The sequence below is a fragment of the Chiloscyllium plagiosum genome, unplaced genomic scaffold, assembly GCF_037043375.1.
Source record: "Chiloscyllium plagiosum isolate Xiang-an unplaced genomic scaffold, Cpla_swu_hap1 HiC_scaffold_1, whole genome shotgun sequence".
Lineage (NCBI taxonomy): Eukaryota > Metazoa > Chordata > Chondrichthyes > Orectolobiformes > Hemiscylliidae > Chiloscyllium > Chiloscyllium plagiosum.
In genome coordinates, this window is record NW_028270139.1 from 95787643 (window position 1) to 95814079 (window position 26437).

Consider the following 26437-nt stretch of genomic DNA (forward strand, 5'->3'; position numbering starts at 1 on the left):
CTGTGCAATATTCTGAGAAATAACTTGAAACCTTTCTAATAATCAAATTCTGGTCTCATGAGTATCTTTTTGATGAACACTCCATCATTAGGCTAAACCTAAATTATGGAAACCCTCCCAAAACCTTTCCATTTCTATAGCTTTGCTTTTCCTCCTAAAGACTTTCCTTAAAATCTGCCTCTTTGCAAATTTCATTATATAACTCAAGTTTTGCATATTATTTGTTGATGTTCTTTCAAAACATCTTACTATTTTGAGTGTTATATTAGAGTACTGCAGCCATGTGACAATGTTAAAGAGTCCCAAAATGTTTTTACATAATATACTGGGTAATGAATAACCTTAATTTCTCATCACTAAAGAAAATCGATTTTTTTTTTTCAATTTTATTCCTGGCTAAATTTCTTGTACTGGTAACAGGGCTTTATATAATTTGCCCTCAGGATGTAGTAACACTGATGAAGCAATTTTTATTTTGTCAATTCCACAACACTGTTAGAATGTGTCAATTGTTACAGTCTGAATATTGATAGTGCTCCAATAATTATCTCTGATGCCCTTGACCTTGCTAGTGGTAGACAACGGAGGTTTGGAAGATCCTAACATCAGTTTGCTATCCCATGGCTAGCACAGGACTGTCTTGGGAAACTAATCTCGAAGAGGACAAACTCTGTTTGAAAACGTTCTTAAACTTTCTGCATTCCAAATTTCATTTTATTGTGATGCTGTATTTAACTGCAGTACCAATTTTAAATTCAACAGAGTTACATATAAGAGTTCTTTCAGAATGTTACTGTTTTCATCTATAGAGCTGGTTACTTTATATGCTGGCTCACTGCAATAGCAACTAAGTTAGTCCCACGCTACACTGCCTGATCCTTTTTATCCCTACACTTTCTCTTCTCCTCTGGTAATTATCCAATTCCCTTTTGACTGAATCTGTTTTCACCTTGGTCACTGCATTTGAGATCCTAACCAGTCAGTAATCAAGAAATTTGGTTCTTTTGCAAACCACCTTAAATTGCTGTTCATTTGCTCTTAACCCTCCTGTCAGCGGAACAGTTTCACACTATCTGCTCTTGATTTTGAACACCTCTATCAAATCTTATCATTTTCCAAGCTGTTCATGCAACTGAAGTCCAAAATCTGAATTTCTCATACCTTGAAACCACATTCTCAACCATCCTGTCGCTTTCAATAATTAAAACAGAAATTGCCAGAGAAACTCAGCAGGTCTGGCAACATCTGAAGAAAGAAAGCAAAGTCAACATTTCAGATCCAGTGACCCTTCATTAGAACTGATACCTTCAGTGATGTGTGTATGTATACCCTAGCTGCTCCTCCGTTTCTCCGCTCCTGCCCCCCTCCTTTAGAAATATACTTTATTTTGTCTTACCTCATTCTTCCTTTCAAGATGTGTCAATTCAAATTTTGTCACATGTATCTATTGACCCTTTCCATCACTGTCTTTGTCCTCTTGATGCTAATCTTCATCATCCTCCTCTCAGTTCACAGTAATTTATATTCTGTGTCGCCTGCAATACCCAGATCAGGCTATTAACATTTATCAAGAAAAGCAGTGGTCTTTTTTCTATCCCCTGCAGAGCCCTACTATGTATGTCCCACCTCTCTTTTATTCACTCACAAGATGATGGCGTCACTGGCTAGGCCAGCATTTATTGCCCAACCCTGATTGCCAGATGGCAGTTAAGAGTCAACCACATTGCTGTGAGTCTGGAGTCTCGCCTATGCTAGACCAGGTAAGGATGGCAGATCTCCTTCCTTAAAGGACTTTGTGAACCACATTTTTTTTTCATGACAATCAAGAATGGTTTCATGGTCATCATTAGACTCTTAATCCTAGATTCTTTTTTTAAATTCAATTCAAACTCTTATCATCTTTCATACGATAATACCACAAAACTATGACCTCCCCAACTACCTCTAGTCCAAATAGCAACCATTCACCACTAATGTGTTTCTTGTTATTTAGCTAACTATGTAACCATGTTGTCATTGCCCCCATTCCATGGGCTTTAGCTTGTTGGCAAGCCTTTTACTTATAGCCAACACTTCAAGATATGATACACTGATCAGCTGCAGCCTCTGTACCCTCCAGGAATAAGGCAAACCCTGTAAGGGGGATGCTGTGCATTGCTAAACAGGGTCACATGCCTGAACAACTTTAACAATCACCAAATAGGGTTTGGAGTGATGAAGATTTGTTGCTTTCAGTCATGCTACACTTTTATCAACTCTTCATTTTTGCACTTCACATCCTAGTTTCCAGGTTCAGCCACAGTAAAGCCTTGAGCTGAACTGAAGTACCTTTTACAGCATTGCTAAGGTGTAAAGAATATTTATTCTTTTTAGATTTTCCAGAAATTTGTACATTTCACCTATAAGAGGTTTTCTGCTTCACCATTAATGGTTTTCTTTGCGCAATTAAATATCTGCATCAAAGTTGTTCTAAATGTCAATAAGATGATATGCAATCGTATTTCACTTCAGTTTTCAGATCATTCATCTGTAAACTATAGTTGTACCTATTTTCCTCATGAACCTGTTCAGAGATGTTATGACATACCTCTGGAGCAGATGGGACTTGAATCTAAGTCTCTTGGTCCAGGGTAGGGATGCTACCACTGTACCACAAGAGGGCTCTAAACTATAATTATATCATGTCTTGAGGACTAGAAGATTAAGGTTAAAGCAAATCTCAAAGATTTTCCTTGATAGCTAAGAGTTTAAAATGGAATATTGACAGGAATGTTAGTTTTCCATGGAGAAGTTTGGCTCTGCTGCATCAATGCTGCATGCTTCTTGAGAAAAAACCAATTTAAGGTGCAGTCCATAAATAACCATTTGGTACATCCTGTTTTACCACTGTGTATTCACCACTGCACAATATGGGCAGCTGCAAAATGCATAATTAGGAAAACCAAAATTTAAGCTGTGCAGAATTGTGAAACCAATTTTATTATGTGAAGGTGGTGATTCCAAATGATTACATGCAACTTTCACCTAATGCATGATTTATTAATATTTTACTTGGTTCATCTAAGGCTTTTACCAATTATGGATCAATGAAGCTATTTGATTTGTCAGAGAAATATAGAAACATAAAAAATAGGGGCCGAAGGAGGCCAATTGGCTCTTTGTGCCTGATGGCTGATCGTCCAACTCAATAGCCTAACCCTGCTTTCACCCCCCTAATCTTTAATCTCATTGCCCCAAGTGCTGTATCATTCAATGGTTTGGCATCAACTACTTCCTGTGGCAATGAATTCCACAAGCTCACCACTCTTTGGATGAAGAAATATCTCCTCATCTCTGCCTAATGGTCCACCCCAAATCCTCAGATTGTGACCCCTGATTCTGGACACACCCATCATCGGGAACATCCTCCCTGCATCTACCCTGTCTAGTCCTGTTAGAATTTTATTAGTCTCTATGAGATCCCCCTCATTGGTCTGAACTTCAGCAAAAACAAACCTAATCTAGTCAATCTTTCCTCTTACGTCAGTCCTGCCATCCCTGAAATCAGCCCGGTAACTCTTCACTGCATTCCCTCGTGGGCAAGAGCATCCATCCTCAGAAAAGGAGACCAAAACTGCACACAATATTCTAGGTGCAGCCTCACCAAGGCCCTGTATAACTGCAACAACATATCAGCTACATCAAACATATCAGATTTCTTACAAAATCGAACTGGCACCATTTGTAAACATATATATTTAGTGGCTAGAAATTAATCTGAAAAATTAGATACATGGTATTGTATCTTCTCTCTTTAATTACCATCAAAACAAACCTTGAAGAAAGGTCACAATTATTTATCAATTTTTGCAATGCTAGACAAATGGTATTTACTTACCTTCACATTATGATTCTAAACTTATTAGAATAATTTGCATTTGTTGTTTTGAATGTGTGTCTTTATGCAGGATTTATCTAATTTTTTTTAAAGACACATGTCTTGAACGCCCTGTACATGAAATTAATTTTGATGTGTATTTAAGTAAAGGATAAATCTGGTCAGTGAACCTTTACTTTGTAGTAATTTGGCATCATATGCTATATATAAATGATTAGTTTTTTCTTTGCCAGCTCTCTGGGGAGCTCTCTGGTGCGGTTCTCAATGTTGCCTCTTTAGCTTTCCCACATGAGCTGGCACAGACTGGAATACAGCTTGCTGTCAGAGGAAATCTCCGTCAGCTGTTCAGGAAATGGTGTTCTGTGGTCTGGGACTAGTCCATATGGTTTCTTTGTTTCTTTACAGTTCAAGCTCTGTGCTATGCTTAGCATTCGTAACAAAACGGATGAATTGACAGCACAAATAGAAATAAGTATGTTTGATCCGATTACCGTTACAGGGACACGGCAAGCTGACACAAAGGCGAGGTCTGGAACATTCATGGGTGCATGACATTTCCGAAAGGCGGGATACAAAACAAAAGTGAACGGATTGCTCCATTAATTAGGGATGACATTAATACAGAGGGAGCGATGACCTCAATTCCAAAGATGAAGATGTAGAATCAGTTCAGGTAGAGATAAGAAATAGTCAATGGAAGAGGTTATCTGTGGGATTACTGTACAGGCCCCTTAACAGTAACCATGCTGTAGGGTGGAGTATACAGGAACAAATAATTGGAGCTTATCAGAATGGTATAGCTATAGCTATGTGTTGATTTAGCCCACATGCAGATTACATGGGATGCATTTTTTATTAATTCACAGGATGATGGTATTGCTGGCTCAGCCAGCATTTACTCCCATCCCTATTTGTCCAGAGGGCTATTAAGAGTCAACCACATTGCTGTGGGTCTGGAGTCACATGCAGGTCAGACCAGGTAAGGATGGCAGTTTCTTTGCATGGGTGAATCTGCACTGTTGCAATTACTGAGCCATCTTCCACTTCATCTGGTGATCTAAGATGGACTGTGTCTGCAGGGACTCCATGTACAGAACTCTGGATAAGGGGGTGAAGAGACTACCCAAAGTCACCCTCATCCCAATGGCCACCTTTGTGCGTGGCTGCAGCAAGTTGTGCTTAGATCCTGGGTTTGCAAACATCAAGTGTCACTATGTACTGAGGTTCTACCTATCCCCGGTGTTGCGAAGGATGGGTCTAGCCTTGTTGCCATGGATCTCTCCAAAAGTTGGACAATTCTATACCACCTGTCCATCATGGAGAAATTTGCAAAGGAAAACACCTTTGACCATAAGTCCATCAGCATGTAGCATCCTCGAGACACTGAGGGAAAAGAAGAAGGTAAATCCTGTAAGGTTGTTCCCTGAGCAGACTGTCAAAATCATTTGGCAGAATGCCTCATCACCAGAACTTTCCAACAAGCACCAAGACATTGCTTGGCTGGTGGTGAGAAGGGCCACTGCCTGTGAGATCCTTCATGCACACCCAGACTTTGTATACCACTGCAGTTGCGTTGGGGAAGAGAATGTTACATACCTCCTGCTGGAATGTGCCTTTGCAAAGGAGGTCTGGAGAAAGAGGCAGTGGTTTTTGTCGAGGTTCATCCCGAGCAGCTCCATGACACAGGACTCTGTGCTCTATATCTATTTCTCAGGACGCACAAACAGACTGCACCTGTAGGAACACCAACTCAGTGAAAGATGAGCTTTGATCTGCCTGAAACATGTTGATCTTCCAGTTGACCTTGACTGAGTGTTGTTGATTACCACATTCCAAGGTTCAGGATTACATGCATTTGTCTTATGCGAAGGATGGGTCTAGCCTTGTTGCCATGGATCTCTCCAAAAGTTGGACAATTCTATGTACAAAAGCTTGGGGCAGCTGTAGCCAAGGCACAGTGGGGGAAGACCACTATCTGAGGCTTTTCTGTCAAAATATAATGAAGGTCTGTTACATTTTGAGATACCCTTGCAACATCAATGGGAATGTAAATGGTTTTCTTTCATATTTAGATGCATTTTTTTCATGCAACCGGATGGGTGCTCTCATAAGGAATGTAAACATTCTGCAATGTGTACAGAACTGTTTTCTACTTGTTGTATTTACTTTTAGATCGTTTATGAATTTGATGGAGTGTTTTTAAAGGGGTGACTAAAAAAGTAGATGAGGGTAGAAGTTGTCTGCATAGATTTTAGCAAGGTCTTTGACAAGGTACCACGTAGTAGGTTATTGAGTAAGATTAAATCTCACAGGATCCAGGGAGAGCTAGCCAATTGGAGGCAATTTTATCACACAGAGGGTGGTGAGTGTCTGGAGCGGATTGCCAGAGGTACTGGTGGAGGCGAGTGCAATTTCATCATTTAAGATGCATAAGACAAATGCATGGATGGGACAGGTATGGAGAGATATGGACCAAAATGCAGGCAAACAGAACTTGCTTAAAATTGTAAAAACTGGGTAGCATAGGCAAGTTTCCATGCTACAGACCTCTATGATAATGAATAATGTATATCTTTGAAATAAAAATAATTTATTGCCCATTCCTAACAGCCCTCGAGAAGATGGGGGTGAGCTGCCTTCTTGTACTACCATGGTCCATGTATTGTAGGTAAATCTACAATGCTGTTAGGAAGGAAGTTCCAGCATTTTGGTTCAGCGACAGTGAAGGAATGGTGATACACATTTCAAAGCAGCAAGGTGAGTGGCTTGTAGTTCCAGATGAAAATAGTTGTGTGTCTAAGCTGCCTTTGTGATTTTTTGTAGAGTATTATATAGATGATACTGAGCCTTGGCGGTGGAGTGACTGGATGTGGATGTGATGCCAATCAGGCTGGTTACTGTATCCTGGATGGTGTTAAGCTTCTTGAGTGTTGTTGGAGCTGCACCAATCCAAGCAAGTGGCAAATATTCCATCACACACTTGACTTTTGCCTCTTAAATTATGGATAGGCTTTAAGGACATTTTAAGGAGATATTTCATAATAATCAGCAAGCATACATTTCAATAAATCAAGAAGATTGTTTGGAAGGGAAGCATGTTGGGCTCACTTATTACAGTTATTTGAGGAAGTAATAAGCAATGTGGATAATGGGGAACTTTTGGATGTGGTGTATTTTGATTTCCATAAAATATTTCACATGGTTACTACAAAGAAAGGAAGAGTCCATGCTGTAGGGGGAAATATATTAGCATAGTCAGAAGTTTGGTTTACTAACAGGAATCACAGAGGAAATATGCAATTATTTCCTCAATTATTTCCCTCCTCTGTGAGTGACTTGGCTAAAGGAACTGAATTTATGGCCTTTTAATTTGTTGTTGACATAAAAATAGGTAGGAAAGTACCATATATAAAGGACATAAGGAGTCTGCAAAAGAGTGGAAAAAAATGGCTAAATGAATTAACAAAAATTTTGCAGATGGAGTATAATGTGAGTAAGAGTAAACTTGTCCCTTTGGTGGAGAGCATAGAAAACCAACATACTATTTCTTCACAGACCGGTTAAGACAACCAAGGACCAAGACCGATCCAAACTCGAGACCCAGACAGAAACCCGGCGATTATGGCAAGGACTGAATGACATCACAGGTTCTAAAAAGAGACAGCGCAAAATAGCAGACAATGACATATTCCTTCCAGATCGTCTCAATGCTATGCTCGCTTTGAGCAGAACTTTGATGGAGAGGTAACATTTATTCTAACAAATCCTGACAAACCTATCCCGACAGTCACTGCATCAGAGGTCAGATCAGTTTTCCTTCATGTGAATCCAAGGAAAGCAATAGGGCTAGACGGAGTACCAGGCCGTGCACTCAGAGCATGCGCAGATCAACTGGCAGAGGTCTTGTCGGACATCTTCAACCTCTCCCTGCAGCAGGCCACTGTCCCTGCCTGTTTCAAGAGGGCCAACATAATCTCTGTGCCTAAGAAGGCTCATGAAGCATGTCTCAATGACTACCGCCCAGTGGCCCTAACTTCAGTGGTCATGAAGTGCTTTGAAAGGCTGGTCATGGCATTAATCAACTCCAGCCTCCCCACTATTCTTGACCCACTCCAATTTGCTTATTGAACCAACAGATCCACGTCAGATGCCGTATTACTTGCCCTTCACTCTCCCCGAGAACATCTTGACACCAAGAACAGCTAAGTAAGAATCCTATTCATTGACTACAGTTCAGATTTCAACACTATTATCCCCTTGAGACTGATTACTAAACTTAGTAATCTCAGAGTAAGCCCCACTCTCTGCAACTGGATCCTCAGTTTCCTGACCCCTAGGCCACAATCAGTGAAGATTGAGGACAATATTTCATCTTCACTAACACTCAACACTGGATCCCCCTACTGTATACCCATGACTGCGTCGCCAAATACCAGACTAATGCCATTTACAAGTTTGCTGATGAGACCACCATAGTCGGTTGAATCTCAGTTGGCACTGAAACAGACTACAGACGGGAGGTGGAAGACCTGGAAAAGTGGTGCATTGAGAACAACCTAGCTCTCAATGCCAGCAAAACAAGGAACTTATTATTGACTTGTGCTCCCCTACACATTAACAGCACAGAGGTGGAACAAGTGGAGAGTGTCAATCTCCTGGGAAGAGTCATCCACAACAAGTTTTCTTGAACTCTTCATGTGGACACACTGGTTATAAAGGCCCAACAACGTCTCTTCCTCAGGCAGCTGAGGAAATTTGGCATGACTGCAAATACCCTTGCCAACGTTTGTAGATGCGCCATCGAGAGGATCCTGTCTGGATGTATCACTACCTGTTATGGCAACTGTACCATTCAAGATCGGAGACGGTTACAGAGCGTGGTGAACTCAGGCCGGACAATCACAAAGGCCAACCTCCCATCTATAGAATCCATCTACTAGGCCCGCTGTCAAGGAAAGGCCGCCAGCATTTCTAAAGATCCATCCCAATGGCAATGTTTCTCGGCAACCCCTACCATCGTGGAGAAGGTACAGAAGTCTGAACACATGCACCAGCTAGTTTTGAAACAGTTTCTACCCTACTGTTGTTAGAATACTGAATGGACTCACAAACTCTTAACATTCACCTGTACCTGTGTTTTTGTTTTTGTCGCTGTTTTTCTATTATTTAGTATCTATGCTACTTAACTCTGTGATCTGCCTGTATTGCTTGCAAGACAAAGCTTTTCACTGTGCCTCAGGACACGTGACAATAAATTCAATTCAATTCAATTCAGTGGAGAGATTTATGGTATAGAGGGATTGCAGTATATTGGTACACAAATCATGAATCATCTGAACCTAAAAAAAACAAGTGATTGGGAAGGCAAATGGAATGCTCGTGTTTATTACAAAAAGCATGTAACGTAAAACTAGAGGTGTTTACTTCAGTTACATAGAGCATTAGTGAGACAACGTTGAAAGTACTTTACACAGTTTTGGTCTGCCTATTTAAGAAATAATGTAAGTACATTAGAAACTGTTTAGAAACGACTCCCTTCTCCCAGTGAGATTTGGTGATGTAGTTGGTAGAGGATCTCTCGACCAGAAGCTCTGGATTCAAGAGCCACCTCAGAAGTTAATGCCTGTGGAAGGTGTGCCATAATGCAGTCAAACACGTTGAATTTGCAATTTATTCCAATGTGCCCACAGCAGGCGTCAAGAACAAGTGAACTTCTGGTCAACTAGGAGCATGTGACACCTGCAGCTTAAGAGTCTCCCTGTGTAAGCTCCAGGCACAGGTTCTTGCCCTGTGTATGTATCAGTCTCATTCTGAGGCACTACCATGCTCAATTGGGACAAGAGGATCCTCCAATGGGGACAGGTATCTATTGCAACTTAGAAGAATGAAAGTTAAGTTTAATGAAACATAAGTTGAAACTTTATTGCTGGAACAGCACAGCAGGTCAGGCAGCATCCAGGGAACAGGAGATTCGACGTTTCGGGCACAGGCCCTTCTTCAGGAGTGAGCAGAGAGTGTTCAGCAGGAGAAGATAAAAGGTAGGGAGGAGGGACTTGGAGGAGGGGCGTTGGAAATGTGATAGGTGGAAAGAGGTCAAGGTGAGGGTGATAGGTCGGAGTAGGATGGAGGCGGAGAGGTCAAGAAGAAGACTGCAGGTCAGGAAGGCGGTGCCGGGCTGGAGGGATTCGGCTGAGACAAGGTGGGGGGAGGGGGGATGAAGAAACTGGTGAAGTCCAAGTTCATCCCCTGTGGTTGGAGAGTTCCCAGTCGGAAGATAAGACGCTCCTCCTCCGACCGTCGCGTTGTTGTGGTTTGGCGGTGGATGAGTCCAATGACCTGCATATCCTCGGTGGAGTGGGAGGGGGAGTTGAAATGCTGTGCTACAGGGTGGTTGGGTTGGTTCGTCCGGGTGGCCCAGAGGTGCTCTCTGAATCGCTCCGCAAGTAGGCGGCCTGTCTCCCCAATATAGAGGAGGCCACACCGGCTGCAGCGGATGCAGTAGATGATGTGGGTGGAGCTGCAGGTGAATCTGTGGCGGATATGGAAGTTTCCTTTGGGGCCTTGGAGAGAAGTGAGGGGGGAGGTGTGGGCGCAAGTGTTGCACCTCCTGCGGTTGCAAGGGAAGGTGCCGGGAGTGGAGGTTGGGTCGGTGGGGGGTGTGGATCTGACAAGGGAGTCGCGGAGGGAGTGGTCTCTATGGAAAGCTGATAGGGGAGGGGAGGGAAATATATCCTTGGTACTGGGGTCTGTTTGGAGGTGGCGGAAGTGACGGCGGATGATGCGCTGTACATGGAGATTGGTGGGGTGGTAGGTGAGGACCAGTGGGGTTCTGTCCTGGTGGCGGTTGGAGGGGCGGGGCTCAAGGGCGGAGGAGCGGGAAGTGGAGGAGATGCGGTGGAGGGCGCCGTCGACCACGTCGGGGGGGAAATTGCGGTCCTTGAAGAAGGAGGCCATCTGTGTTGTACGTATTTTGAAACATAAGGTCATGGGAATGTTGCTATAAGGTGGAGAACAGGAGGATGTTTACTCTGTCAGGAAAGAACTAGGAGTACTGTTTAAACTTCATGGCTCTCCCATTTATGGTAAAAATGAGGAAAATGCTATCTTTGAAGATTGTGATTCCACAGAACTCTCTTCCCCAGATAACTGGAAAGACAAGGTCATTAATATTTTTAAAGCAGAAGTTGATAGACCTTTGACTTGTGAGGAGATGAAAGGTATCAGGGATAAGCAGAAATGGCGAGTTGATACCACAAAGAGATCAGCGTGACCCTGTTGAATGGTAGAGCAGCTGAAGGGGTCAAATGAACTGTCCGGCTTTAAATTCCCATGTTTGTGTGTTAATACCAGTCAAGATATTTCAAAGCTGAATTGAAAAGCAATAGAGCCATGAAAGTTAAAGTCACCATAGTCCCACAAACTGTTCTCTCATTGGTGAGAGAGAACGAAGGGTTCTCACACCACAGGCGAGGGCTCAGGTTGAGGACATGGGGCAATCATGGTGACCTGTGAGAATTAAACCCACTCTGTTAGCATCACTCTACACCAGAAGCCACCAACTGAGCTCATGGCACCCCTTATAAACATAGAATAGAAAGTGTAGGAGTGTTAAAAAGCAGAGTATTACTTAAATGGAGAACAATTACAGAATTCCAAGGTGCAGAGGAGTTTATGTATTCTGGTTCCTGAGTCACAAGAGATACACCACATAATCAAGCAGGATGATGGGATGCTGTTCTTAATTACGAGAGGAATTGAACATAAAAGTAAGGATGTTATGCTGCTGTTATACAGGCCACAGAGACCACATCACAAATACTGTGTGTTCTGCTTTCATACTTAAACAAGAGTGGAAATACATTAGACACAGTTCAAAGGAACTTTTGAGATTGATACCCGCAATGAGTGGATTACATTATGAGGATAGGTTAGACAGACAGCACTTGTTTCCACTGGAGTTTTGAATAGTGACGGATGTTTTGTTTGAAGTGTGTAAGATTCTGAATGGCGAGTGTGAAAATTAGATTTCAACTGTGGATCAGTCCAGAACTAAGGGGGCAGTGTTTTAAAATGAGGGGTTGACCTTTCAGGACATAGATGAGGAAAAGGTTCTTTACTCTCAGGATTGTGTGACTTTAAGCCCCTCAGAAAGCAGAGAGGGGGTTATTGAATTTTTTTTCAGACAGAGGGGCAGATGGATTTTTGTTTTGCAGAGGAATTAATATATCGGGGTGGGTGGGATTGTAAAATTCGAAATGCAATCAAGTCGGCCATGGTCTGATGGAATGGCAAAGCAAGCCCAAGGAGCATGTTTCATATGATCATACAACAATTCTTAGTATTTGAAACAGCAGATTTGTAGCAAAAGTGAAAGACATGAGTGCAGCAGCTTTGGAATGCTTTTATGGCCTGCATGGACTGTTGTTAGCTTTTGCAGTATTCATGACAACAGTAATATCTCCTCCATACAATTAAATAAGGAAAGTTTTCATCTGCAGCAGACCTAATCATGTGCATATAAATTCTAAATATGTGAACACATGATCAATAAAATGATGCTCGATGAGACAATTTGACCTACGGCCAATCCACTGACCAACTAAAATGAGTAGAAAGCAGAAGCAAAGGTTCAGGCAACAGGAGCTTACAGGCTGGTCCCAGTGGAAGGCTGTCCATTAAGAGGGGTATGACATGAGGAATGAGTTACAGAGGACCATGTGGAATAAGGAAGCCTGGAGCATCAAAGAGCTAAACATTCCTTGAGGGCCCAGCCTCAGGAACTCAAAGCTATTTCTTCTTCAGAATTATCTCAAATAGCCTCAGTTCATCTTCTTATTGTTTTCACCTCCCAAGAGAGTCAGAGATACAATATTCTAAAGGAGGGTATTGCTTAAACAGACACATGCTTCCATCATCTGCTCAGCATTGCAAATTTAAATCAGGATTGGCACAAAGCAGGGAAATTGGTTTATCTGTCACGGGGGCATGTTAATTGCTCATCTATCAGATTCTCACTGGTCAGGTAGAGTTATCATTGCTCCAACAACTATTAGAATCATAGAATAGAATCATAGGATTCCTAAAGTGCAGAAGCAGGCCAATTAGCCCATCAAGTCCACACCGACCCTCCGAACAGTATCCCATTCAGACTCATCCCCCTACCCTCAAACCTTGCATTTCCCATTGCTAATCCATCCAGCCAGCACATCCCTGGACACTATGGATAATTTAGCGTGGCCAATCCACCTAACCTGCACATCTTTGGACTGTGGGAGGAAACTGGAGCACCCAGAGGAAACCCACACAGACACAGGGCAATGTACAAGCTCCATACAGACAGTTGCCTGAGGCTGGAATCGAACTCGGGTCCCTGGCGCTGTGAGGTAACAGTGCTTTAATATAGCAGTAGCATAATTTTAAATTTTATTTGTGTTATAGCACATCTGATTTGGATCAATAGTACATTTTCATCAGGCCAAAAGAGTGATGCAATAGTAATATCGCTGGACTAGTAATCTCGAATCCCAGGCTAATGCTTTTGGAGCATGGGTTCAAATCCCACTAAGCACAATGTGGAATTTAAAAGCAATGAATAAATCTAAAATTAAAAGTTCGCCTGAGTATTGGTGGTCATGAAACCGTTGTCATTTAAAAACCCAGCTGGTTCACTAATGTCCTTTAAGGAAAGAAATCTACCAATATCATCTGGCTTAAATGTGACTCCAGACCCTGAGCAATGTAGCTGACTCTTAACTGCCCTCTGCCATAGTCTAACCATTCAGTCAGTTCAAGGGGAAGTTGGAATGAGCTCGAAAGGCTGGCCTCAGAAACAAAACCAACATGCATAAAAACATTCGAAGGCAACTATTACTCATTCTTACAACTGGGGCACCACAGGCAGAGCTGGCTCCTGCTTGAATAGATATTTTGTATGACAATCTGACTGTTTCATGGCCACTTTTACTGCTACCAGTTTTTCATTTCTGGAGGCTGTTCTATTGGGTTGCTGGACAGTCTTCTGGATTACAAGTCCAGTCACATAACCTCTACACCAGCCTACCCAACATATCAATTATATTATATATTATTTATACATGCAATTTAGTAAGTGAGAACAGGTTAGAAGTGAAACGCATATCTTGAAGATATTCCAGGAAATAGCCAGTTGATGTCTGATTGCATTTTTTTATCATTTTCTTTCCAGATTTAAGCATATAATCTTCGTCACTAAAATCCAAATCATACAAGGACCGAACTAACCATTTCAGCTTACAGATTGTAGTCAGCATATTTTCTTGAGAAGTTCAAATGTGGTTAGAATTAATTTTAATTATATCAGATTCTTGACATTTTTGCTGCCATGGGTTACCAAAACAAATCAAACTATAACAAATGACAGATGAGATGGAAGTCTCTCAGTGCACACCCCAGTGAATGTCACTTATTCTTAATGCTCAGTTTGTACCAATTAAGAGCTATTTAAGTTTTCCCTTTTTTTGGTTAGACATTTACTTGGCGAAGTGATTTATGTGCGTTAAATGTTTTATAATAAACTTACCATGAGAAGCCAAATTCAACAAATCTTTAGTAATGCAGCCTTTTGCCAGTTAACCTTTCTGATGGCCACTAATCTGGCAGTGTAATTTACCAATGAAAGTACCCGCTTTCTGATTCCATTTTGATTTGGCTCCTCCCTCTCTCCCTAACCTTTGATGGTTTGCATTTCCCATAAAGCATTTTGCATGTAAATCATTCAATAGAAACATGTGTGATTTACTAGTGGTGATGGAATTGATGGAAAAAAAATCATGCATGATTTGGTGATGCGAGAGAAAAAAATACATTTAGATGTGTGTAAAAGCACTTCTGGATATAAGAAGAAGCTGTTCCAAATATAGGAGGAAAAAAACTCAAATGAAGGAACTGGTGCCACGAGTAAAGAATCAAGGGGACCATTTGAAGGGGGTGCAGTGGTAGTTTCTGTGCCATGAGACCTGAGTTCAAGTCCCACCTGATCTCGAGGTGTGTAATTACATCCATGGACATGTTCTTCAGTAAATATAAAAATAGCAAGGGGACCACTTCACAGATAGACGGTGTAAACGATGATGGACAAGCAGCCTTCAAAAATTCAAGGGCAAAACAGAAGGTTCTGGACATAAATATGGTGCTAACAGCTCAGTTTGGAACTAAAGCGGTTTTCTGACCTGAAGCAATGTGCCAAGGTAAGCAATAAAGATCTCAGTCAGTGACCTCATACTGCTATATATATATATATATATATATAGTTATGACTTTCAAACATCTAACTTTCCCATATTTGGGTATGAAGCCTGATTTACTGGCATTAATAGGCAAGTCTGTTCAAGAATTTTATAAGTGCCAGCCATAATGTCCTGAATAGTTTCAGAGAAAGAGCTAGTAATTCAAATTTATCCAGTAAGTTACTTCAGCTGAAACATAAATATGAGTGACACGAGCATTGAGAATTGTTCCAGCAGGCCAGAAAAGGAAGACTTGGTCAAAAGCAATTGAGGATGATATTCCCTTAACTATCCTCATTCTGAGATATACTGACAAATCGAATAGTTTGTATCTTTCAGTACCAGGTCAGCACACACATATACTGTAGTAGAACTTCACATCTTACTGATCTGCTGATGGAAGAAAGTGGTCTTCAAAAGACAATCTTCCCCACAACACTGATGGGGAATCTACCATCATTTACAACAGCAATTAGAGATGAGCAATAAATCCTGATTCTCAAGAGGCCAGAATTAGATACGTGCAGGTACCTCAGAAAGTCAGGAGGGTGCAAGCGATTAGAGAGAAGCAAGGTCTTTAAAAGATTGAAAAGCAATGACGAGAGTTTAAAATCAAGGCACAACTTAACTGGCAGACAACTCAGGTCTGAGCTAAGGGGCAATGGGTGAAAAGGGTTTGAGAGTAAATACATGGAAACCAGATATCAAGCTTACTGAGAGTATTAACAGCAGATAGGATAGAGTCAGATGGCATTAAGAAAAATGAAATAGATGATCTTAATGATGGGCTGATGTGTGGTTAGAAGCTCATCTCAGGATCAAGAATGACTCTGAGATAATAACAAAAACAGAAGTTGCTACAAAAGCTCAGCAAGTCTGGCAGCATCTGTGAAGAGTTAATGTTTTGGGTCTGGTGAAGCTTCCTCAAAACTGATGCTCACAGGAAAATGTCACTTTTGATGCAGAAGATATGTTGGGGGGGTGGTAACAAGTAAACAATAGGTAGGGATAGAGCACAAAGAGAGGGAAGTATAGTTGGACAGATAAAGGAGTGTATAACAATCTGGCTGGGATGGTGAATACCTGCTAATGGAGACTGTTACTGATAATGGCAGACTGTGATAACAAGGCCTGGTTTGTGTGGCAGGGGGCTAGAACATGGGGGAGTTCAGGTCCTGAAATTATTGAACTCGATATTGACTCCTGAGGCTGCAGGGTCCCCAAGTGGAAAATGAGGTGCTGTTCTTCCAGCTTGCACTGAGCTTCATCAGAGCATTACAGCAAGCCTGAGACAGAGATGTTGGCCATGAAGCAGGGTGGTGTGTTAAGTGGCAGGCAACTGGAAATTCAGGGTCTTTTTTGTGGGCAGAATGTCAATGTTATAAACAGTTTAGTTCAGATTTGGAATGTTGTTAGTAGAGGAATGGAATCTACAAGAGAAGAAGTTTGTTAAGAAGACTAAAGACAATGGTTTTGGTCTTCCCAATATTTAATTGGAGAAAATATCTGCTCACTATTAGACTATTAGAATATCAGACAGATGGGATCTGCTTGAAAGTGTGATGGAGGCAATTCAATCAAGGTCTTTAAAATGAAATTGAATACAAATCTGAAGAGAAAAGTTCTGCAGGGTTAAAGGCAGAAAGGGAAAGGAGTGGGACTAGTTGAGTTCCAAGAGCCAACTTGGAAACACCAGACTGAATGGTTCTCTCATGCAATAACAATTGTGCGCTTTTCAAACTGCTATAGAGTACTGAGCAACAGCAGTTGTATCTACTGAAGAAGTTGAGATTTGTGATTCTCAATCTAACATACAGTTGAGAATAGAATGATGTCCTTGAGAGGACTATGGTGTGAGTATCAAGGAGGGATTGAAAGTTCTCTGTATGTGCACATTAGTGGCTGAACTTAGAACTTGTCTCCAGCAATTGCATGGATCTGAAAATAAAGCCACAAATTGCTCAGTTCAGATTAAATTGCACATTTTTTGGCAAACATTTACCTTGGGAAAAGTGGAAGACAAGCACAGAACAACATTCAAAGTTATTACTGGCACAAGGGCTAAATCATTTTGGTCTACCACTTTTTGAATCAGGAGACCAGGACATCCATATCCTCGTCAACTCACATTAACCTGGTGCTCCATGACATTTTTTGGTCATCACCTCCAATCATGGACTGTCACACCTTCTGCCTCTGGTATCTTACAGCTGCACCCAACCTCCCAAATGAATCTGAAGAGACAGCCTGTCTGTCCCCCAGGAGACACACCTTCAACTGCTGAGGATGATTGGTCAAGGCATCAGAGGGTACAGCTGTAAGACTGCCCCATGTACCCATATTCTCAGCTCTCATTATGTTAACTTAGTGAGATCGATAGGCGCACAGAGCCCCATGCCATGATAACTCCACAGGTGGCCAAAAGTGAAATGCCCAGGCCACTGGCAGTCAGAAATCTACTGTAGACCAGGTACCTGTTCAGATTCAGCAAGAGTGGCCCCTGCAGTGTCAGTAATGAGCAACTTCATCCATTTACATCGTGGTGAGCACCAGTGACTCACATGCACCTGGAACGCAATATCTGAATTGCCCAACCACTCAGTAATGCAGTGAGTCATGTGATCACCTGGCAGGTTGCCTGTTGCCGTGAAGGAAAAGTCCAGCAGCCTCAGAGTGAGCTGGAAAGATGCACAAATCTTCACTCCACTGCACCAGCTATTGGACCTCAGGACTGAGGTGTCAGAGGGATGGGGATCTTTGACCACAGTCAAGGTGCCCTGACCTCACAAGGAGACAGGGTAGTGCCAGGAGGAACCCAACCAGAGGTGGAACCACACACACGCCTCTCAGCTGTTCCCACTCAGGACTCTGCAGAAGTGACTAGGTCTGCCTGAGCTCTCTGACCCTTAGAAATTCAGCCTGAGAGGGGTCCACTTGCCTCTGGCAAGAGGATGCTGAGCACCCTGGACCATCCAGATACAAACACTTTCAGGTCACCCCACTAACCATTTAGGGCCAACAGGCTCCACTGCTGAGCTGACTTCCTCTACCACAGCTATAGAACAGGGGAGCTCAGTAAGTTGCGGTGAAGTGGAGAGGAAGAGGAAAAGGAACAGAGCTAACAGAAAGTCCATGGCTCACCTTCTCCAGTGCCAACCTAAACATGCCCAGACCCCTAATTGGTGCAACAATAATTTTAGAAGTGGAACTTCTTCCATGTATATTACCCAGCGCCAGACCCCAGACCTTGTCATTGCATGGGCTGCTTTCAGCATAGTCAAGTCATTTTCACCTCCCTCTGGTCCCTATTATCAGCTTTTCTTTCTCCTGATCATACTATTATCCATCTTCTAGTTTTCCTAACTGTCATTTTCTCTTTCCTGGCTCAATTTCTGCCTTTCCTTTCACTCCTAACCCTTCCACCCCTTGGCTCCAATATAAATACAAACTTTTCCTAGCTACCATCAGCTCTGAAGAAAGGTCACTGCACTGCACTTAACTCTCCATTTTCTCCTCAGATGTTGCCAGACCTGCTGAGTTGTTCCAGCAATTTCTGAACACATATATGCTGTTGGCTGAGGACTGCTAAACAGTATGGTCAGCTGCCTGGTTGTGGGATTATGCCAATAGGCACTGAAAAACTAGGCAAGAAAAGGCAAGGCATGCATACTGCAGGCATGCCAATGGATGCCAGGTCAACATGTGCCAAAAAAGCAAGTGAGTAGCTCTGGTATAAGCTCCTGGGCTGGATATCTGTCCTTGTGTGATAACTGTTGCCAGACACTGGTTGCCAGTATGGTCTATGATAGAGGCTTTCAGGGCACACTGCTCTGCATCAAAGAAGGGCCAGGATAATGGTGGTGAGGGTTTGCTGAATGGCGGTTGTCAAAGTCCATGGAGGATGAGTTGCTGATGCCCATGGAGTATACACTGGGCTGCGCTTTGGTCTTTGGGAAGATGAAGGTCCTTCAGAGGAAGGGCTGAACTAAACCCACCACTCTGGTTTCCATGTTGGGTTTTCTCAATGGCATGTTTGTTTGACATGTTAAGTAAGTTCCTATGCAGAATGTGAATGAAGTGAGCTGAGCCATCAACAAGGAGCTTAGCAAGCTTTAATACTGAACAAATAGAAACTAGCTGATGCCCAGTCAGAATCATGCCTTATGAAAAGTATAAAAGATGAAGCAAAATAATCTTGCGTGAAGATGGACCTTGCCGGACTTCTTGCCCAATTCTGCTATAAATCTCACTGTAACCCTGGTCTGTCACTCACCCCGACAAGATTTCACCCTGTTTTTTTCAGAGTGAGTGTAATGGAGAGGTGTGACATTGCGTGAAGTTGAGTTTGAGTGTCAGAGGTGAATGGACCCAATTTGAGAATCTGACAAAATTCACAGACATATAGAGATGGATGTAGCTGCAACAGAATTTGGTGTGAGGACTGATGGGTTAGAATAGGCTGGAAAAGACAGTGACTGGAGAATTATACACATTAAGATATTGATGACCACGGTACAGTTCTCACCTTTCCTGGCCTGTTTGGATCATTGAACCTCTTTCAGCAATGAATCCATCAGAGTAACACTAACATCAATCCAGAGCGTTCTATTTTACTGGCAGGCTTCTTCCTCCTTTCAGTGGAAAAGAACCTCTTCCCTTGGGCCCATGTGTGGGAGGACTTCATTAAAATGAGTCTTTCACTGCCCAGACTCCACTCCAGATATTCTTACTGCTCTGCTCCCAGCTCAAAACTTCATCAAATTATATGTTTGGAGTGTCCCCTTTAAATAGTGGCACTGAAATCAGCCTGTGTGGGTCATTATCAGACACACCCGTATTAATTGCTCAAGAAACCAGGAAATGGAATGGTAATGTTGTTACTGATGGACAACTTGCTACTACACCCTATTCTTAATTTAAAGTTTTGCACAGGATATCAAACCTTGCCACACTAAATCCCAACTGAGCTGAAAATGTGTTGCTGGAAAAGCGCAGCAGGCCAGGCAGCATCCAAGGAGCAGGAGAATCGACGTTTCGGGCATGAGCCCTTCTTCAGGAAACGTCGATTCTCCTGCTCCTCGGATGCTGCCTGACCTGCTGCGCTTTTCCAGCAACACATTTTCAGCTCTGATCTCCAGCATCTGCAGTCCTCACATTCTCCCACACTAAATCCCAATCCTGCTCCTAATACATCAGGAACTTAAATTCCAGCCCATACTCATCACTGGAAAAACGATGGGTGGATTATCATCAAGTCACGAGTCATACATTTGACTTTTTTTTCCACTGGTACATGACTTGGAAATTGTCAGACAGTTAGTTGCACAAGTATTGTTAGTTTGTGGTCAACATTCTAAGGTATGTCATTTATAAATCTATAACGACTTTTATCAAATGCAATCAAGCAAGTTTTTCTGATAGAAAGACAAATGTTGTTCCATTCTTTAGCACAATGTGTGATCTTTTATCTTAATACAGGAGGAAAATAAGTAATCCCAACTTTAAACAAAATAATGAAAAAAAAAATTTTAGGTTGTTTGTAGTTACTGTCTGTCACATCTCTGCAGTTACTCCCTGTCATTCTTTATGCATTTTACATACTCTCTGAGTACTTCTGAAAAGTCCTCACCACAGTTAGTCATGTTTTACTGTGCACACCACAGGCATTTCTAAGCCAAGGTAAGAACAAAAACCGCATACATGTGGTTGAAATGCTGGATTTTGTTTGAGCTCCTCCTCTTTCAATAAGTGCACTGCCAACAAGAAACTGATCCTCTTGTACTATAGTCATCTCTCACTGACACTGTTAAACTTACTAAGGATATTTTGAAGTAATTGCCAGAGATTTCTTTACTATTTTATTTTCCTCTCAATTTTGTTTAGAACTGTTGCAAACAGTTATTCTATCATTCTTTTCATAATCTCCAAGCTTCAAAACTCAAGCCTGATGTCACACTGCATGTTGACTGACTTCATTCTTTTTTCAAACTTTAATTATAATTGCAGAAATACAGGCCTGTATTAAAGCAAACTCCTGATGAGGCTCAACTCTACCTTGACAATTCTACAAATCCTTTTACTGGACCTTTACTAGTTCTGGACTTCCCCAACATTGGGAACATTCTTCCCACAGCTAGCCTGTCCAGTCCCACCAGGATTGAATTGGTTTCTATGAGATCCTCCCTCATTCTTCTAAATTCCAACGCAGTCGATCCAGTCTTTCATATGTTGGTCCTGCCATCCCAGGAATCAGTCTGGTGAACCTTCGCTGGACTGTCTCAATAGCAAGAATGTCCTTCCTCAGACTAAAAGATTAAAGCGGGACACAATATCAAAGTGTGGTCTCACCAAGGCGCTGTATAGCTATAGCAAGTCATCCTTACTCCAATACTCAAATCATCTCATTATGAAAGCCAGAATGCCATTAGCGTGCCTCACCGCCTGCTGCACCTGCATGCCAACCTTCCACCATGATACCCAGGTCTCGTTGCACCTCACCTTTTCCTAAACTGCCACTATTTCGATAATAATCTGCCTTCCTGTTTTTGCACCAAAGGTGGTAACATCCCATTTAGAGCTGAAAATGTGTTGCTGGAAAAGCGCAGCAGGTCAGGCAGCATCCAGGGAATAGGAGAATCGACGTTTCGGGCATAAGCCCTTCTTCAGGAAGAAGGGCTTATGCCCGAAACGTCGATTCTCCTATTCCCTGGATGCTGCCTGACCTGCTGCGCTTTTCCAGTAACACATTTTCAGCTCTGATCTCCAGCATCTGCAGACCTCACTTTCTCCTCCAACATCCCATTTATCCCATTATGTTGCATTTGCAAAGTATTTGCCCATTTACCCAGCCTGTCCAAGGCTGTGGCTTCTTATCATCCTCCTCACAGCACACACTGCCACCCAGCTTATTGTCAACTGTAAATTTGGAGATTTTGCATCTAGTTCCTTCGTCCAAATCATTAACGTATTTTGTGAACGGCTAAAGTCCCAGCACTGAACTCTGAGGCACCACACTCATCATTACCTGCCACTCTGAAAAGGACACCTTTATTCCAACTCTCCACTTCCTGTCTACTAACTCTTTCTCTATTCATGTCAATGCATTACCTCTGACAGCATGAACTTTAATTTTCCTCACAAACCTCTTGTGTCGGACCTTGCCAAAAGACCTTTTGAAAGTCTCGATACACAACATTCACCAATTCACCGCTGTCCCATTGTACTGGTCACATACTCAAAAAATTGCAGGAGATTTGTCAAGCATTATTTCCCTTTAGTGAATCCATGTTGATTTGGACTGAGACTGTCACCGCTTTCCAAATGCTCAGTTATTAGATCCTAATACAGATCGTTGTGCTATAACCCTCACTTCGTCAGTGCAAGTTGACTATAATGCAATTGATGAATCAAGGATGTTGTTTGTATAACACAAACTTTCCACTGAATGGGTATAGTGATTTTCTATTAGCAATCGTCTACAGCGCGATTTTCTATAGTGCGGGGTTGCAGAGAAACACAACTACCATGTTATAACAGAATGAACTGTAGTTAACTCCAGCATTTTCCCCAGCAACCATGTCAGGCTAACCAGCCTCTAATTGTTTTTTCTCTATTTCCTTTTTTAAAAAGTGGGGTAACATTAACTACCCTCCAGTATCTACATTCAAAACATAATTGACTGACTGAGTAACTGATAGGTTGGTTGCTTAACTGACCAATTGGGTGTTAATCTGTCTGGAAAGTTTGAAGAAGACAGCCATGTCTGATTTGAGATAGTAACTCTATTTCTCTCTCTCCACTGAAGCTGTCAGAACCGCTAGCTTCTCCAGCATTTTCTGTTTTGACAGAAAGTCACTGGATTGCCAAATCTTGGTCAAATGTTTGCTTTCTATCTTTACCGTGCAGTTTCAAAAATGCAAGCACCCAAGATTTGCTGCAGTATAAGGTTTTTTGTACTTTTGTGATTAGCTTCTCTTTTTTGTTGTTTCTCTGCTTGTTCCTGCTTCAAAGCTTGCTGCCTATATAAAACATGCTTAGAAGTATCTGTACATGCTGTTCATGCCAAAAGGAGTACAGCAGTTATGATTTTACTTTTGAGCCATTTCTGAAGACTGGACAGAGTAAAGCCGAAGCAATATAAAGAACAATTTCTCCCAGTGTTGAACTGTATTTCATGCAAGGATCGGATTGCCAAATTAGAGCTCTCCTGGGTGTCTTGTAGCCTACTTTTTGTAACTTGAACATAACATAGCCTCCCTTCTTTTGCAAGAGGATGTGTGCTCATAACTGTTCCTTCCTTGTAGTTGCTGTGCTAAAATCCAGATTGTAGCCATCAGTACTGATTGTTAGATATATACTTCAGCTCTGATCTAAAATGGATGATGGGTAACAAGAATTTTTGTCACAACATCCACTACTGCTATTACCAGCTTCTAATACCAACTTACTGTGATTATCTGTTACTGCAAACGTATTGTCATTATTTGCCAACACCTGCTACTGTTGTCCATACACTGTCACTATATTTTTCTATATGTTGTCCCATAAAGCAGATACCATTGTCAGTCAGGTTCTTATTGAGATAGATGCCTGGAAGTTTATAAACAATTTTGGACATGAATATGACATCTCAGGCTTAGGTTTACTTATGTTTGCGGTTTAATACTTCTACATGTTATGATCACATTAGATATATCTGGTTTACTGACTAGCTAATAGATGGGCTGCTGGCTGAACTGGCCAACTGGCTGTAAGTCTCTACGGGGCATAAAATGGACATCTGTTATACGAGAGTGTTGCATGTCATCATGTCACCTTTTTGTCTTAAAGGCATAGCACCTTTCTGAGATCTGTGCAATTTTGCCTTTAGCTTTTATTCCGAAAGAATAGTGAGTTTCTGTAAATTTCTTGTTTGGAAAGGAACAGGAAAAACTGCAATACGTAAGTACACTTGGAGAAGACCTAACCAACACTCAATGCAGCTTAGAATTAGTGTGCTATGGCTGGTACCTTCTCTTTCTCAGTGTAGCCCTTTGAAGTTAGCAGTGGACAAAGAGTAAATTTAAGTTTGTAGAAAGAAGGGGATAATAAACATCTGACAGCCATAAATATTGAGCCTGTGTGATATTTGCTGTTCCTTAACTGATTGGCAACATCTCAAGATTTGAATTGCACACCTCCAGGTTATTGATAACCATCACATTGTCTACAGCATTCCAAAGACGTCTGTCACACAGTTTCAAAATTTTTTAAATCATGAAATGTTTTATTAATGCTAAAATATAAAACTGAACGTATGAGTTGTGAATACACTGTAATAATTTGAAAGAAGTACAAGAATATCCCTGCCATCAGCTGGAAGGCGTGTTTGGGGCTTGTTATGTCCAGGTGAGTTGAGGTGAATCAGCCTCCTTTAACACCCATGATTGGCCACAGCAAATATTTTTGTTTCTTTTTAGCACAGTTATCCCATTCTCTAATTAAAATATAGTTAAAAATCACACAACACCTGGTTATTGTCCACCAGGTTTATTTGGAAGCACTAGCTTTCGGAGCACCCGTCTCAACCACCTGATGAAGGAGCAGTGCTCCGAAAGCTAGTGCTTCCAAATAAATCTGTTGGACTATAACCTGGTGTTGTGTGACTTTTAACTTTATCCACCCCAGTCCAACACTGGCACCTCCAAGTCATAATTAAAACTTAGTCACTAAATCACAATTAGGGGCAAATTGCAATTTTTGAATAAAAAAGAAATTTTATTCCTCACTAATCCTTAGAAAAATAGTAAAACACTATCACAAAAACACACAAGCACCATTCTAAAGCTTAAAAATTGGAAAAGGGCTAGTATTAAAGGAGGAGAAAGGATATTCAATTTAAAACGTTCTGAGAGTTCTTGATGTTTATAGTTGAGTCCATAACTGCTCAGTTGATGACTTAGATGTTTGGCAGCAAAACTTCTAGAATCCTGGAGTGTTTGGTGAATGGATATTTCTTCAATTGTTTAATCACCTGCATATCATGCGAAGGAAGCAGGGACAGAGAGAGTCTCCCAGTCCTTCCCATTATCAAGTCGTTGTATTTCTTTCTAACAAGAAGCTTTGAAATACTTTTTTTTCTACTTATTCATGGGGCCCATAGATGCCATTGGCTGCCCAGCATTTATTGTCCGTCCCTAGTTGTCCTTGAAAAGGTGGTGGTGAGCTGCCTTCTTGAACCGCTGCAGTCCACTTGTTGACCGTTGACCCACAATGCCTTTAGTGAGGGAATTTCGGGATGTTGATCCAGCAACAGTGAAGGAATGGTAATATACTTCCAAATCAGGATGATGAGTGACTTGGAGGGGAACTTGTAGGTGGTAGTGTTCCCATGTACATGATGCCCTTGTCCTTCTAGATGGAAATGGTTGTGGGTTTGGAAGATGCTATCTGAGGATCTTTGGTGAATTTCTGCAGTGCATATTATAAATAGTACTCATTGCTGCCACTGAGCATGGATGCTGTCAAGCTTCTTGAGTGTTGATGGAGCTGCACCCATCCAAGCTAGTGTGGAATATTCCTTTACACTCCTGACTTGTGCCTTGTAGATGGTGGACAGATTTTGGGGAGTCAGGAGGTGAATTACTGAAGGATTCTTCATCTACAACTACCTCTTGTAGCAACTGTATTTATACGATAGACCAAATCAGTTTCTGGTTTGTGGTAAAACCACCTCCTCCCCAGCCCACCCGCTCCCCCTAACCCAAGATTGTAACAGTGGGGGATTTGAGTGATGTTAGCACCATTGAATACCAAGAGGTAATTGTTAAATTCTCTTTTGTCACTGACTGGCACTTGTGTAGGTACGAATATTACTTCACAATTACTTCAGCCCAAACCTGGATATTGTCAATCAATAGTGGTTATCATTAGACTTTAATTCCAGATTTTTTTAAAAAATTGAATTCAAACTCCACCGTTTTGTTGTGATGGAATTCAGATCAAAACCCCTGGAACATTCTTTGGATTTATGGATTACTCATCCATCAATGCCATTAGGACAGGATAAGAGGCCAGAACTGGGGTCAGGGTAGGAGGAGAATTCTGAGGAATGGTAAATCAGTCTGAGTTTTCTTTGGTCTTCGGTCCTCTATGTTTTCTCCAGTGAGAGCTAGTGTAGCTCACAGGCTACAATCTAACCAGTTGATTCTCAATCTCTCCTTAATCTCAACATAGTGCTTTTTGCTCTTCTGTGAACATTTCTCTAATTGAAAGTTCCATTATAAATATTATGTACTGTTGTTCTGATTATTCTGTC

General features: G+C 41.7%; 1 long non-coding RNA gene across 1 annotated transcript in view; it reads right to left on the minus strand.

Moving 5' to 3' along the window:
* Window positions 1-26437, minus strand: part of LOC148152170 (uncharacterized) — a 96223-nt gene that overhangs the window by 50024 nt on the left and 19762 nt on the right. The gene's annotated exons all lie outside the window — the stretch shown is intronic.